We start from the raw sequence: 12,339 nt of genomic DNA, 5'->3' as shown, positions 1-12,339 counted from the left end.
TCTAATGAGATAAACTCATATGAGATTAAAAAAAAATCTCTTGTATGAAAAGTCCTAGCCTGCACACTTCTGTTTTTCACTAAGGAAAACCCAATGAGTCGATGACATTATAGTAATGTAAAGTGTGGGGTTTAGAAGTCAAAAGATATAGCCGAAAGAAGGAAAGCTATGAGCAAATGAATTGGCTATGAAATTTAGTTCAGGACTTAGAAATCTGAGAAATCTAAACCCCAACTATTTTACTAATAAGAACCCTGACAATATTACATAAAGTTAGATACTAAACGCTAAGGTTAGAACAAGAAAGGAGAAACTACTACAGGCTGAAGTCCCTCAGCATGAAGCCAGGGCTCTTCCTTATATATGGCTTGTTGTTTGTGGTTTTTTATGTGGTGTGTGAGGAGAGGCAGGACTGTGTGTTAGCATGTTAGTATTCCTTCCAAGCTCTGCCCAACAGTTACCTAGCAACAGCCAGGTAGGAGCCTGGCTTGTTATAAAAAAAGAACTGTTTGGCTTCTCTTCATTCTCTCTGACCCTTTTCTTTCTCTCTAGCCTCTTTCTCCCTCTCTCTCTTCTTCCTCCCCCTTCCGTGTGTTTCTGGCCACCCTCCCCCCCCCCCACTTTTTGCCTCTACTTGCTTCTCAAACCCCCTTCCCATGCCCCCAAATAAACTCTATTTTATACTAGACCCGTCATATGACTGATATCTCAGGGGACCCAGTAAGGCATCCCCTCCCACCACACCATACTGCACTTTACAAAGCAGATCACTGTGTCCAGACCGTGTTTGTACAGTCAAGTGTCAGAGGGCATGTTGCATAAAGTCTTGAAAACAGAGCAAGTAGCAACTGGTCAGTTTAAGCTGTAAACTGGGCTAAACGTGGCTGCAAACCAGTGATTAAAGATGAAGGAGTATAATACAGAAAAAGAGGCTAGAGAGCAGAGGAGGAGTCAGATGGCAGGTATGTGTGAAGCACTGTTAGGAAGAAGAGGGGAAACTGATGTAATCCTATTTCAATTAAAAACACTTCAAAATAAATACTTTTAGGTGAAGAACTAAAGGACAGGTGGTTTGGATTTCCTGTGTCTTCTTTTGAATGCCCTGGGTTTTTTAATTTGCATTAGTTAATTAATTAATTATTAATTAGCATGGGCCACAGTCCACCCGAAATTGAGGACTGCTTGTAGAAGTCAGTTTTCTCCCCCTACCATATCCGGGGTCAAATGTAGGTCGTCTGCAGCCTTGGCACCGTCCTTGTTCGCTGTTTATTTATAAAACGCCATGACCAAAAGTAACTGGAGGAGAAAAGGGTTTATTTCAGACTGCAGTTTACAACGAAGATATTATGAAGGAAAGTCGGGGCAGCCTCAACTGAGGAAATGCCTCCACTAGACTGGCAGGTCTGTGGGCGGTGCTTTCTTGATTAATGATTGATAGGTGATGGTCCCACCCTCTATGGCTGCTTCTACCCCTAAGCAGGTGGTCCTGGGTTGCATTAAAGAGCAAACCGAGAAAGTTATGAAGAGCAAGTCAGTTGAGGCTTCCTCTTCTCAGATGACTTAAGATCGTATCAAGTTGACTAAGAAAACAAAACTCCTAACGAACACAGTAGTTTTAATACAGTGAGCTGTTTCAAAAGCCTTTTATCTGTTTTTTACAACCCTATATTCCCATGGGACTTTAGGCTCCAAGCTTGCCAGATTATAAACCATACTCATTTCCTTATCTTCCACCTAACAGATATTTTCTCTGTATAAGATGTATAAATATAAACTGATTTTTATATGTTTACATATGTATATGTGTTTATATAGAATATGTAATGTATACATGAATACATTTATGTTATATTATACATTTAACATATTGTATGCAGTATATAAACTAATATTTAATAAATGTTAGTATTTAGTGTCTTCTGTAAAATATATTTATAAAAAATAATAAAATAAGCTGTTTTGAACAGAATATATATATAAGTATATAAAATATACTGATTTCAGTCATTTTTTTAAAAACCTGGTACCCAATACATTACGTCCTGCTATTGTGTGACCACTGGTCAGCCAGCAGCAATGGGCTCCTTCTCAAAAGGGTCACAAGGTAGGCTTTTAAGCATAGAGACTGATACTGGTTCAGGCAGGTTATCTACTCCTGAGATCAGATCTCTCAGATCAGAACATTTAGATTAATTATTTATAGAGACAACTACTCAGCAATATTATGGGATAGTGTACAAGTACAATCCAGTCACAAATGAGAGAAAATTGTCAGGTGACTTTGTGACTCCCAAGAAGAAATAGAACTACATGCTTTTGGTCAGCTCAAGCAAAGGTCCTCATTCAAAATGTTCGGAAAGTAAAGCCAAAGTCATTATGGGATGGCTTCTTTCTCCAGTATTCCTCGTATAAAGAAACTGTCTCCAATTACACGTGGACATTTCTCCTCGAGATTCCTATACATCATTCCGACTCAGCAGCAGTGACTGAGCTCAGTGACATGGTGAGTGGCCGTGCTGAGTCTTCTAAGAGCTCATCACTGTCCATGGCTGCCAAGACTCCCTCAGAGACAAAAGGATAGGCAGTGGGATCTGCTTTTGGAGTTCCTGCTGTTTTCAAGTTTCCCGTGCCTGTGCTCCACACTGTAGAGAGAGTATCTTGTTCTGTATGGACATGGCACCTGTCAATAAAAATCTAATGGCCTGTGGCTTAGGCAGGGAATTTGCTGGGAAGCTGTGAGGAGTTGGACACGTGGTACCTGAGCATGGGTAGCCAGCCAAGTGGAAGAATGTAGATTAGAGTAAATGGGTTATTTTAAGTTATGAGCTAGTCAGAAAGAGCTTAGCTATATGGCCAAGGTCTTCGTAAATATATTTTGAGTCTGAGTTGTATTTCTAGGAACTCGGGGCCGGGAGGAAGAACCAGCCCTAAATTCTATACCACAGGCTCCAGTGTTCTTAGGGTTTAATCCTTCACCATATTCTTGAAGGAAAGATGCCGCCAAGTCTTCCAGTTAAGCCACTCCCTTTGGGGTTCCCCTCCCTGCTCTTCCTACTACCTCTGTAGGCGCCACCACTGAACAAACAGGTAACACCAATAGCAACATCTGTAACCTCTATGGACTGTCAGGTGTTCACGCTCATTTGCAAGTAGAACAATGAATTCATTTTGCCTTCCAATTCATTACATGTTATTCTGAACACTGAATAGTAGCCAATTATAAACATGCTTGAAATTTCTTTTTGGTAATAACTTTTTAGAATAGGAAAATGATACAAATAGAAATAACAGGGGCAGGTGGGGTGGGGGGAGGAGACACCAGTCTCCACCAATGAAAGCTAAAATGTAACAGGAATCGTTTGCTTGCTGCAAAAATTGTAAAACAAACAAAATATATAAATGGTTCTTAGCGATTAAATGACAGAAGACAATCTCTGAGGAAAAGGGAGGCAGATAAGCCACATGTGCTGGCTAATTTTATGTCAAAACATTTTGACTCTAAGCCAGAGCCATTTAGGAGGAGGGCCTATCAACTGAGAAATGCCTTCATCAGACTGACCTGGAGCCAAGCCTGTAGTGTATTTTCTTTATTAGTGAAATGGATCTGCCCACTGTAGATGGAGACGCTCCTGCGGTGCTGGTTCAGCGTGTTGTAAGAACCCGAGCTAGCTCTGAGGAGACGGCCAGTGACCAGTAAGCCCCTCTGCTCCGTGGCCTCTGCATCAGCTCCTGCCTGCAGGTCCCTACCCTGACCTCTCCAGATGGACTCATTCATACACTGTAAGGAGAAATCAACCCTTCTCTCCCAAGCTGCTTTTGGTCACCATGCTTTATCCCAGCAATAGAAACTCTGGCTAAGACACCCACCACTGCTTCAGCTTCCTTCTAGAAGGCAGCGTCTGGACAAGACACTGGGGAAGAGTATCTACAGCTTCTTACTGAGATAAAATAATTGTAAAAATGAGAACAAGAGATCCAGAGAGTTCAGAGTCAGATACTAAAGGGAAAAACTCTTAAAGAAAAAGTGTTTTGTAGATCTGCGGAGGAACCTGCTTATGCTGAGTCTTTCACTGGGCAGTAATTAGTATGAGAGTGGAAGGAAAATCCACAAGGAACCTGGCAGGGAGTTAGGACCAGAACACACACAGCCAGGCGACAACACTTATTAATACACAGGACACAGGATAAAGTCTTTGTAGCAGTCGTATCTTAAAGGTAGGAGTAAGTAGCCAGAGCATAAAGGTTTCCTTATATTTCCCAAGTAAAACTTTGCAACCAGGGACTGGACAGATGGCTCAGCTGTTAAAAGCACTGACTGCTCTTCCAGAGGACCAAGGTTCAATTCCCAGAAACCACATGGCAGTTCAAAATTGTCTGTAACTCCAGTTCCTGGAGTTTTGATACCCTCAAACAGACATACATGCAGGTAAAAACACCAATGCACATAAAATAAAAATACAATAAATTTTAAAAAAAAAGAAGAAACCCTTACAACTTTAAAATCAATCCACAGAAAAATCTGCTCAAGGTGATAAGAAGGGGCAGATGGGATTGGAGAGGGGGCTTTAATTGGGCACTGAAGTGGGAGATCAACACAGGAGAGGAAGGGAGGAGGCAAAATAACACCAAGGATATTTGAAAAGTCATAGGAAATCATATTACATTTTATTTACTCAAATATAATACATATCAGTGTATGTATACACACATATATAGTACAATATATGCCATATATACTATATATAATCTATATATTATATATTTACTATTTATTATATGTATACACTATATAAAATATATATATGGGTTAAATAAAGTTGACACTTGGCTTGAAAATGCTTCCCCTTAAAAGCCACAATTAGGGAAAGTCAAAAGCCTCCCAAAACATTACGGGCTATTGCTGTTGTCCTTGACTGCCTCCCAGAGGCTGAAAGGAAGTCACTATTGCTGAAGACACTGTGCACTTCGGACATAAAGCTCTGTGGATGTGACCTGAGGACTCCTCCTTCCCTGAGGAGGTCCCTCCCTGAGGACTCCTCCCTCCCTGAGGACTCTCACAGGTCTGGCAGGAGCCAATGAAGCTCCCAAAAGGAGTAAAACAACCAGGTAGCCTTTAAATTGCTCTGCCCTTATACATATTTAAAATGTATTCAGGGCCTAATGGGAATACTATGAGAGAAACTAATGATAACTTCAGAGATGAAACTTATGGGTAAGACTTAGGAGTAAGATGCTGGACTGGCAGGTACCCAGTGGAGATGAAGAGTCAGTAAAGAGGAAGAGACAACTCGAAAGGAAGACAGAGTTTGATGAATTCATAAAAGCAGTGATAGACTAGCTGGAGAGTCCCAAGAAAATGATGAATCTGCATGGAAAAGACATAAACCAAGCTGAAGACAGCTCCAGCCATGTCTCTTGCCAGAAAGAATGGGAAAAGAAAGCAGATGTCTCACACAAAATTACTCCTGAGTGGTACTGGGATTGAGTCCTCAGTGGTGCTGGGATTAAGTCCTCAAGGGTAGGTTTCTCAATATAAGACCTCCAAATAAAACCAGAAGAGATATTCAAACAAACAGATTCATAAATGGTAACACCTCTGTGAAGCATGAGAAAGCCAAACGTCATTCTTCACCTGAAAGACTTTAACTATAACTAAACTCAAAGAGATTGAAACAAGTTACCTCATCAGTGACCTGGCAGAGGTTACAGAAAGGCGATTCAATCCCAGACCTGGAAAGGGAAAGCAACAACACGGAGTAAAAAGTCATAAAAATGAGTAAGAAATCATTAAAAGGCAGAAAAACTCATCAAAGAATGGGACATCAAACAATTGGACATCTTTGAATAAAAACAAATTTGAAGTGAAAATCTCGGTGGTTAGAGGCCATGACTGCTCACTGGAGAAACCAGGAGTGTTTATCACACAGGGTTGTCTCCTCAGTGGATAAAAGGATGCCTGTTTTCCACCCAGAAGGCTGGGAGTGGATGTTGTTATTAACCTGGTGACCTTTGCTGTCTGTAGGCCAGACCTCTCCCAATTCCCATAGAATATTTATCTCAGATTCTCCCTCCCTTGACCTTTGGCTTTGTTTTATAGTCAACACCTTTAAGGGAGCTGTCACATGGACTTTATAGCCAGAGACCTCACTGCTAACTCCTTCCGAAACCACCCCAGATCCTAGACCCTTAGGCCATAGTGAGAGGTCCAAAAACCTAAGGAATAAAAGTTTTCAAATTCCCTGGGAAGCAGATGGGGCTCCTCAGAAGGAGCCACTGACCATGGGCCGTTAGTCAGTGACCGCCCGACTTAGGGAGGACAAGTCTGGAGCTGAGTCAGCTCCTGGGACACCTAGCTGGAGGAGATAACAAGGCCAGAAGAGAGCAGGCTTCTGAAACTTCAAGGTGTCATCATTGGAACTAACAAAGCAACCAATCAAAATTAAACTAATGTCATTGCTTTGCCCCTACCAATTATATTAGAGGTTACTTAACCCTTCTGGGAAATTCCCCTAGCTCTGCATAAAGGGGGGTCTCTGAGCCCCTTGAACCATCACCGTTTTGATGAATGGTTCACCTCTGCATACTGGTTGTTTCTGCAGAATAAACACTCTTTGCCTGTGCATACTATTTGAGTCTGGAGTCTTTGTTTAGCAATTCTTGGACCCTAACAATAGAACCCATCTTTCTTGGGACTGTTGAACATGCCCAAGAGCTGCCCCCAATAAACCTGTATTTTTTACTTTTAATTAGACTTGAATTGACTTATTTTCTCCTTGGAGACAACCAATTAATGAACATCCAAATAAAAGAAGCAGTTAGAACCCAATATAGGCACAGCCCCGAAAGAGTCTTTCTATGACACATCATAGTTAAGATATCAGAAATAGCAAGAAAATAATATTAAAAGCATTCCAGGAAAACCATTGTAAGGGTTCATGATTCACAGAAGACTCAAATAGTATATCAACGCAGAGTGATTTATTCTGCACAAGTCCAGCATGCTAGGGTCTCCCATTACCAAGTATTACACAAGATAGAGAGACCACCTTACTATGGTCCCTTACTTCCATTTTGGAAAGGTAATATATATCCTATGTTATTATACGATGTATGTATGTGATCTGACTTTGGATTTTGATTTTACAGGATATTACAGTTCAGAGATTGCACGAGTCTCAGAAAAGACTTTGAACTTTGGACTTTCAAACATTGTTGAGACTGTGATAGACTATGGGGACTTCTGATGTTAGACTAAGTCCATTTTGCATTATGTTATGGCTAAAAGCCTATGCGGGGGGTCAGAGAGTGGAATATGGTGGTTTGAATAGGTGTGGCCCCCATAGACTCATGTGTTTGAATGCTTGGCCCATATGGAGTGTTACTCTTAGGAGGTGTGGCCTTGTTGGAGTAGATATGACATTGTTGGAGGAAGTGCATCACTGTGGGGGTGGGCTTTGAAGTCTCCTATTTCAAGCTATGCTGAGTGTGGTGCAGTCTCTCTACTACCTTCAGATCAAGATGTAGAACTCTCAGCTCCTGCTCCATCCCTTTGTCTGCCTGGGTGCTGCCATGCTTCCTGCCATGATGATAATGAACCAAACCTCTGAAGCTGTAAGCCAGCCCAAATTAAATGTTTTTGTTATAAGAGTTGCCTTGATCACTGTGTCTCTTCACAGCAGTGGAAACCTAACTAAGACAGCTGGCTTTTATCTAACTGCCAAAATCCTATAGTTCAGTTTAAGCTTATTTCTGGATAGTTGGGATGCCTGTGATGCCTAACAACTCCCACAAAAATAACTGGCATCTCAAATAAAGACAACACTGAGAATGCAATGTGGAAAATAGTTCTATAAAAGTAAATATGTGTGTGTGTGTTTCAATTACAATTGTACTATATATTACAATTTCAACAGTCTCACATTTATGTATTTATCCAAGAGAGATTAAAAAATACTGCACCACTGGACAAATACATCTACAGAAGTGTTTATAGCACCTTTAATTAGACTAGTCCCAAACTGAACCCAAATGAGCCTCAGATGATACATTTGCACAATGAGATACATTTGCACAATGTAACAAAAAGCTTCAATACAAAGACATGAATGAGTAGATGAAACACTGTAAACACAATGTTAAGCTAAGTAAGAGTCCTTTTACTTAGCTTACACAAGGCAGGTGGCAGAATCCACTGCAATAAACTAGTGCCTGATAGAGAGATGGGAGAGAAACTGAAGAAGCGTGTGGGCTGGGGAGAGAGGCCAGCACACCTTCCCAACCTCTACCCTTTTATAACCCATTGAGTCCTCAAATACTGCCCATGTACATAAGGGTGTGGAGCTACCCCCTGCAGGAACATCAACCTACCAGGGACCACACCCTTAAAGCAAACAGATCCTTCTTCCCCTAGCAGCTGTCACTTGCCAATAGCTCTTCAACTAAGCATTGGGGCTCATATGCCCCACCCCCACTCCCAATTCATTTTAGGCTATTAATTATTTTGACCTTGTGCAGGTCTGGTACAGGCAACCAAAGCAGCATAGCTTCGTGCACGCTATGGTTTTATCATGCTTAGAAGATTTTCTTTTGCTCTGCCCCTCCCTGGCCTCTGGCTGGTAATCTTTCTCTCTTCCTCTTCTTTCATGATATTTCCTGAGTCTTGAAGGGAAGAGGGGTTACATAGGCATCCCAGTTATTGCAGAAAACTTATATTCTTTACAAACTCAGTAGGGTATATAAATTTAAAAAAATTGGGGCTGGAAAGATGGCTCAGCGGTTAAGAGCACTGATCTTCCAGACGTCCAGGGTTCAATTCTCAGCAACCATATGGTGTTCATAACCATCTATACTGAGATCTGATGCCCTCTTCTGGTGTGCAGATGTACATGCAGATAGAGTATGTGTGTGTGTGTGTGTGTGTGTGTGTGTGTGTGTGTGTGTGTGTGTGTAAAATAAATAAATATTTTTAAAAGGAAAATCTTTATTCTTTGAGGTCTTTTCTCATAACTAGAAGGCATAACACAGCAAACAACCACGTTGTGGCAGAGGTGGTGGGGAGCTCTGATGGAAAAGAAGATGCACAAGGAAGCTAGAAATGCCAGGATTCCATTCCTGCATTTCCTTGTTTCTTTCTTTAAAAACCTCTACCACACCTGAGCCTGAAAAAGGTCACAGGTAGAACAAAGAAACAGGGATGGGTGAAGAAGGAAGAATGGGAGGAAAGAAGAAACAAGGGAGGAAGGAGAGAGAGAAGAAGAACAGGAGAAGGTAAAATGCAGTAGAGGAATGAAGATCAGTAGTTGCAAAAAGATGCCTGCTTTCTCTACCCAAAGGACTAAGAAAGCTGCGCCCCCAAAACAGAAAACTGTCGGAAAAATCTAATATATTCTAACTGGGGGGGGGGGGGCACTGGAAAAAAAACTGTCTCTAGAAGTTTTAGCAAGACTAAGAGACAGGCCTCTTATAATCCACTGCCCATGAAGGATCATAACTCAAAATCTAGTACTGATGATGCAGGCAGGGATAAATGAGGATTCAATGGCTGTGTTAGGACTCTCTAGGGGAACAGACCCAATCAAATGAATAAATGTATCGAGAGGGTGGGGGCTGGTGAGATGGCTCAGCAGCTAAGAGCAGACTGCTCGTGTAAAGGTCATGAGTTCAAATACCAGCAACCACATGGTGGCTCACAACCACCCGTAATGAGAAACAAATAAAAAACCTTTGGGCCAGAGTGAGCAGGGCCAGAGCAAGAGGGAAAGGGAAGGGGTGGGGAGAAGAGTGTGTGCTGCTCTTGCAGAGGCCAGAGGTCAGTTTCCAACACCCTTTGCCAGGTAGCTCATAACTGCCTGGAACTCTGGTTCCAGGGAATTGGATACCAACTTCTGTTCTCCACATCTCACATATGTGCATAAATACATACACCCACATATAAATAAAAGCAAAATAATTTTTAAAGAAGATTTATTTGTTTATTTTAAGTATATGAGTTGCCTTGTCTTCATGCACTCCAGGAAAGGGAATTAGATTCCATTACAGAAGGTTGTGCTGGGAATTGAACTCAGGACCTCTGGAAGAGCAGCTAGTACTCTTAACTTTGGAGCTATCTCTCCAGCCCCTAAAATAATTATTAAAAGGGGGGACTTCTAGATGGATTTACATATGGTCTGAGTAGTCCAGCAATGGCTACCTGGACCAGGGAGGCTGACACTTGGTGGCTACTCACCCCATGGTGCCAAATACCTTGGAGGCTCTACTCTGGCACTGGAGCTCTGAAGGATTTCTGGGTCCATATCAGAAGACCAAAGAAGCTGGGCTCTGAAGTCAGCAGACGATAACAACCGTGATGGCAGCTGCTGTGGTGATGGCAGCAGTCAAAGAGAGGAACCCAGAAGTGAGATGTGCAGGCGAGCAAGGCAGAAAGTGAAACCTGAAACCTCTCCCCTCTGTTCTCCTTAGATCTGTGCTGCCCCTGGGAAGAACACCCAAAGTTAGACTTCGACTTCCCACCCTAGTAACCTAATTAAGAAAATCCCCAAAGCCTGCTCTCCTTAACTCCTTCTCCATTTTTATCTCTCCCTCCCCTTGTGTGTGTGTCTGTGTGCATATGTTACATGTATGTATGTGCACACTGAGACAATTAAAGAGATGGATAGCCTGGTGCTAGGGTTACAGGCAACTGTGCGCTGTCTGACCTGAGTGCTGGGAACTCAGCCGGGGTCCTTCAGACGAGCAGCAAATGCTCTAACGCTGAGCCATCTCTCCAGCCACGAGGCCAGTCTTCTAGTTCATTCCAGATCCAATAAAGCTGAAAACTAAGATTAAGCTATACTGTGGTGGAACGGCTCTTCTATCCGTCCGTCTCTCACCTGAAGGAAGCTGCCCGCGCTCCAGGCCGACCATTACAGCGAGGTCAGTAGGATCTAGAACGGAGTTCAGCTCCACTCAGGAGCACCTGTTTGTTCTACATTTGCTGAGATGACTTTGGCGGAATCTACGGGAAGCTGAAAACATTCATCACCCATGAAGCCCTTGTGCTCCCTGCTACTGGACAGGAAGATGTTGGTTAAAAGCAAAAAAGATTAAGTAGCATCCAGGGTCTCACAATATAGTGAACCAGCTGCCTCCACCCTAGGCTTGAAAACCATCTCTTGGTAAAGACACACTAGGCTCTTTCCTGTTTATGATTAAACCAGTTTCTCAAGGATTCTGCTCTGCACCACGTAACCTTGACTACAAATGGATTTGTACTGCCTGTTCCAGAAAACAGCAACCCTGAGATTGTTATGGCCACTCTTTTATGACTACCTGCTGTCATGACCAGCTTGTTAGGACTACCTTGTTAAGACCACCTTGCGACCAGGTCTTTGTTTCACAAGAGGCTTTTATGACCAATTGTTATATTCTACTTTTATAACCCTGTTTGCCTGCCAAATCCTCTGTTTGGAAACCCTCTACTCCTGAGCTATAAAAACTTTATCTTCCTCACCTAATGCTAACCTCTGGAACCCCACCTTAGGGGGGCCCAACCCGTGCACACTAATAAAAAAGCTTGCTTTAATTTTTTTAAAGATTTATTTATTTACTTATTATATGTAAGTACACTGTAGCTGTCTTCAGACACTCCAGAAGAGGGAATCAGATCTCGTTACAGATGGTTGTGAGACACCATGTGGTTGCTGGGATTTGAACTCCTGACCTTCAGAAGAGCAGTCGGGTGCTCTTACCCACTGAGCCATCTCACCAGCCCAAGCTTGCTTTAATTAATTACTTATTTTAATTTGACCATGATGATGTGGGTCAGTGGTCTTTCTCCTTGAATCTTTGGGATTAATAATAGTATCCAAAATACCCAGGGTATAGTTGAAAAACATTCACCATATTAACACACAAAGGAAATCACCACTTATATAAGAAAAATCAGTAGCACTAATACTGACATTAATCTTGTTGTGTTTTATAAAAAATAAAGAGGAGGCAGGAATATGTTTGGTGGAGGCATGGTGTGGTGTGAGTGCCTCTTCCAGCCCCCATGCTGAGGCATCCCTTCCCCCTGTGGGACCAGCCACAGGATGATATAGTATAGAATAGCGTTTATTCAGGACATGGGGAGGAGAGTTGCGGGAGTAGAGACAGAGGAAGGCAGAAAGAGAGAGAGAGAGGGAGAGGGAGAGGGAGAGGGAGAGGGAGGGGGGAGGGGGGAGGGGGAGGGGGAGGGGGAAGGGGGAGGGAGGAGAGGGGGGAGAGGGGGGAGAGGGAGAGAAATACAGGCCAGCTATGAGCATGGGGAGAGGGGGGAGGGGAGAGGGGAGAGAGGAGAGAGACCATAAGGAGCAAGAG

General features: G+C 42.6%; 1 long non-coding RNA gene across 2 annotated transcripts; it reads right to left on the bottom strand.

Moving 5' to 3' along the window:
* Nucleotides 1-1,162: 1,162 nt before the first annotated feature.
* On the bottom strand, nucleotides 1,163-11,532 carry Gm40670. 2 transcript variants are annotated; one of them, XR_871742.1, is made up of 3 exons: nucleotides 10,226-11,532; nucleotides 5,682-5,730; nucleotides 1,163-1,296 (listed from the first exon to the last, which is right to left on the bottom strand). It is a non-coding gene; the product is annotated as a predicted gene, 40670 (long non-coding RNA). The 2 variants fall into 2 exon arrangements; XR_871743.1 differs by lacking the exon at nucleotides 1,163-1,296 and adding an exon at nucleotides 4,783-5,539.
* Nucleotides 11,533-12,339: the final 807 nt, after the last annotated feature.

The sequence above is a fragment of the Mus musculus genome, chromosome 10 (genome assembly GCF_000001635.26).
Source record: "Mus musculus strain C57BL/6J chromosome 10, GRCm38.p6 C57BL/6J".
Classification (NCBI taxonomy): Eukaryota; Metazoa; Chordata; class Mammalia; order Rodentia; family Muridae; genus Mus; species Mus musculus.
This window is presented reverse-complemented; position numbering and strand designations above follow the sequence as displayed.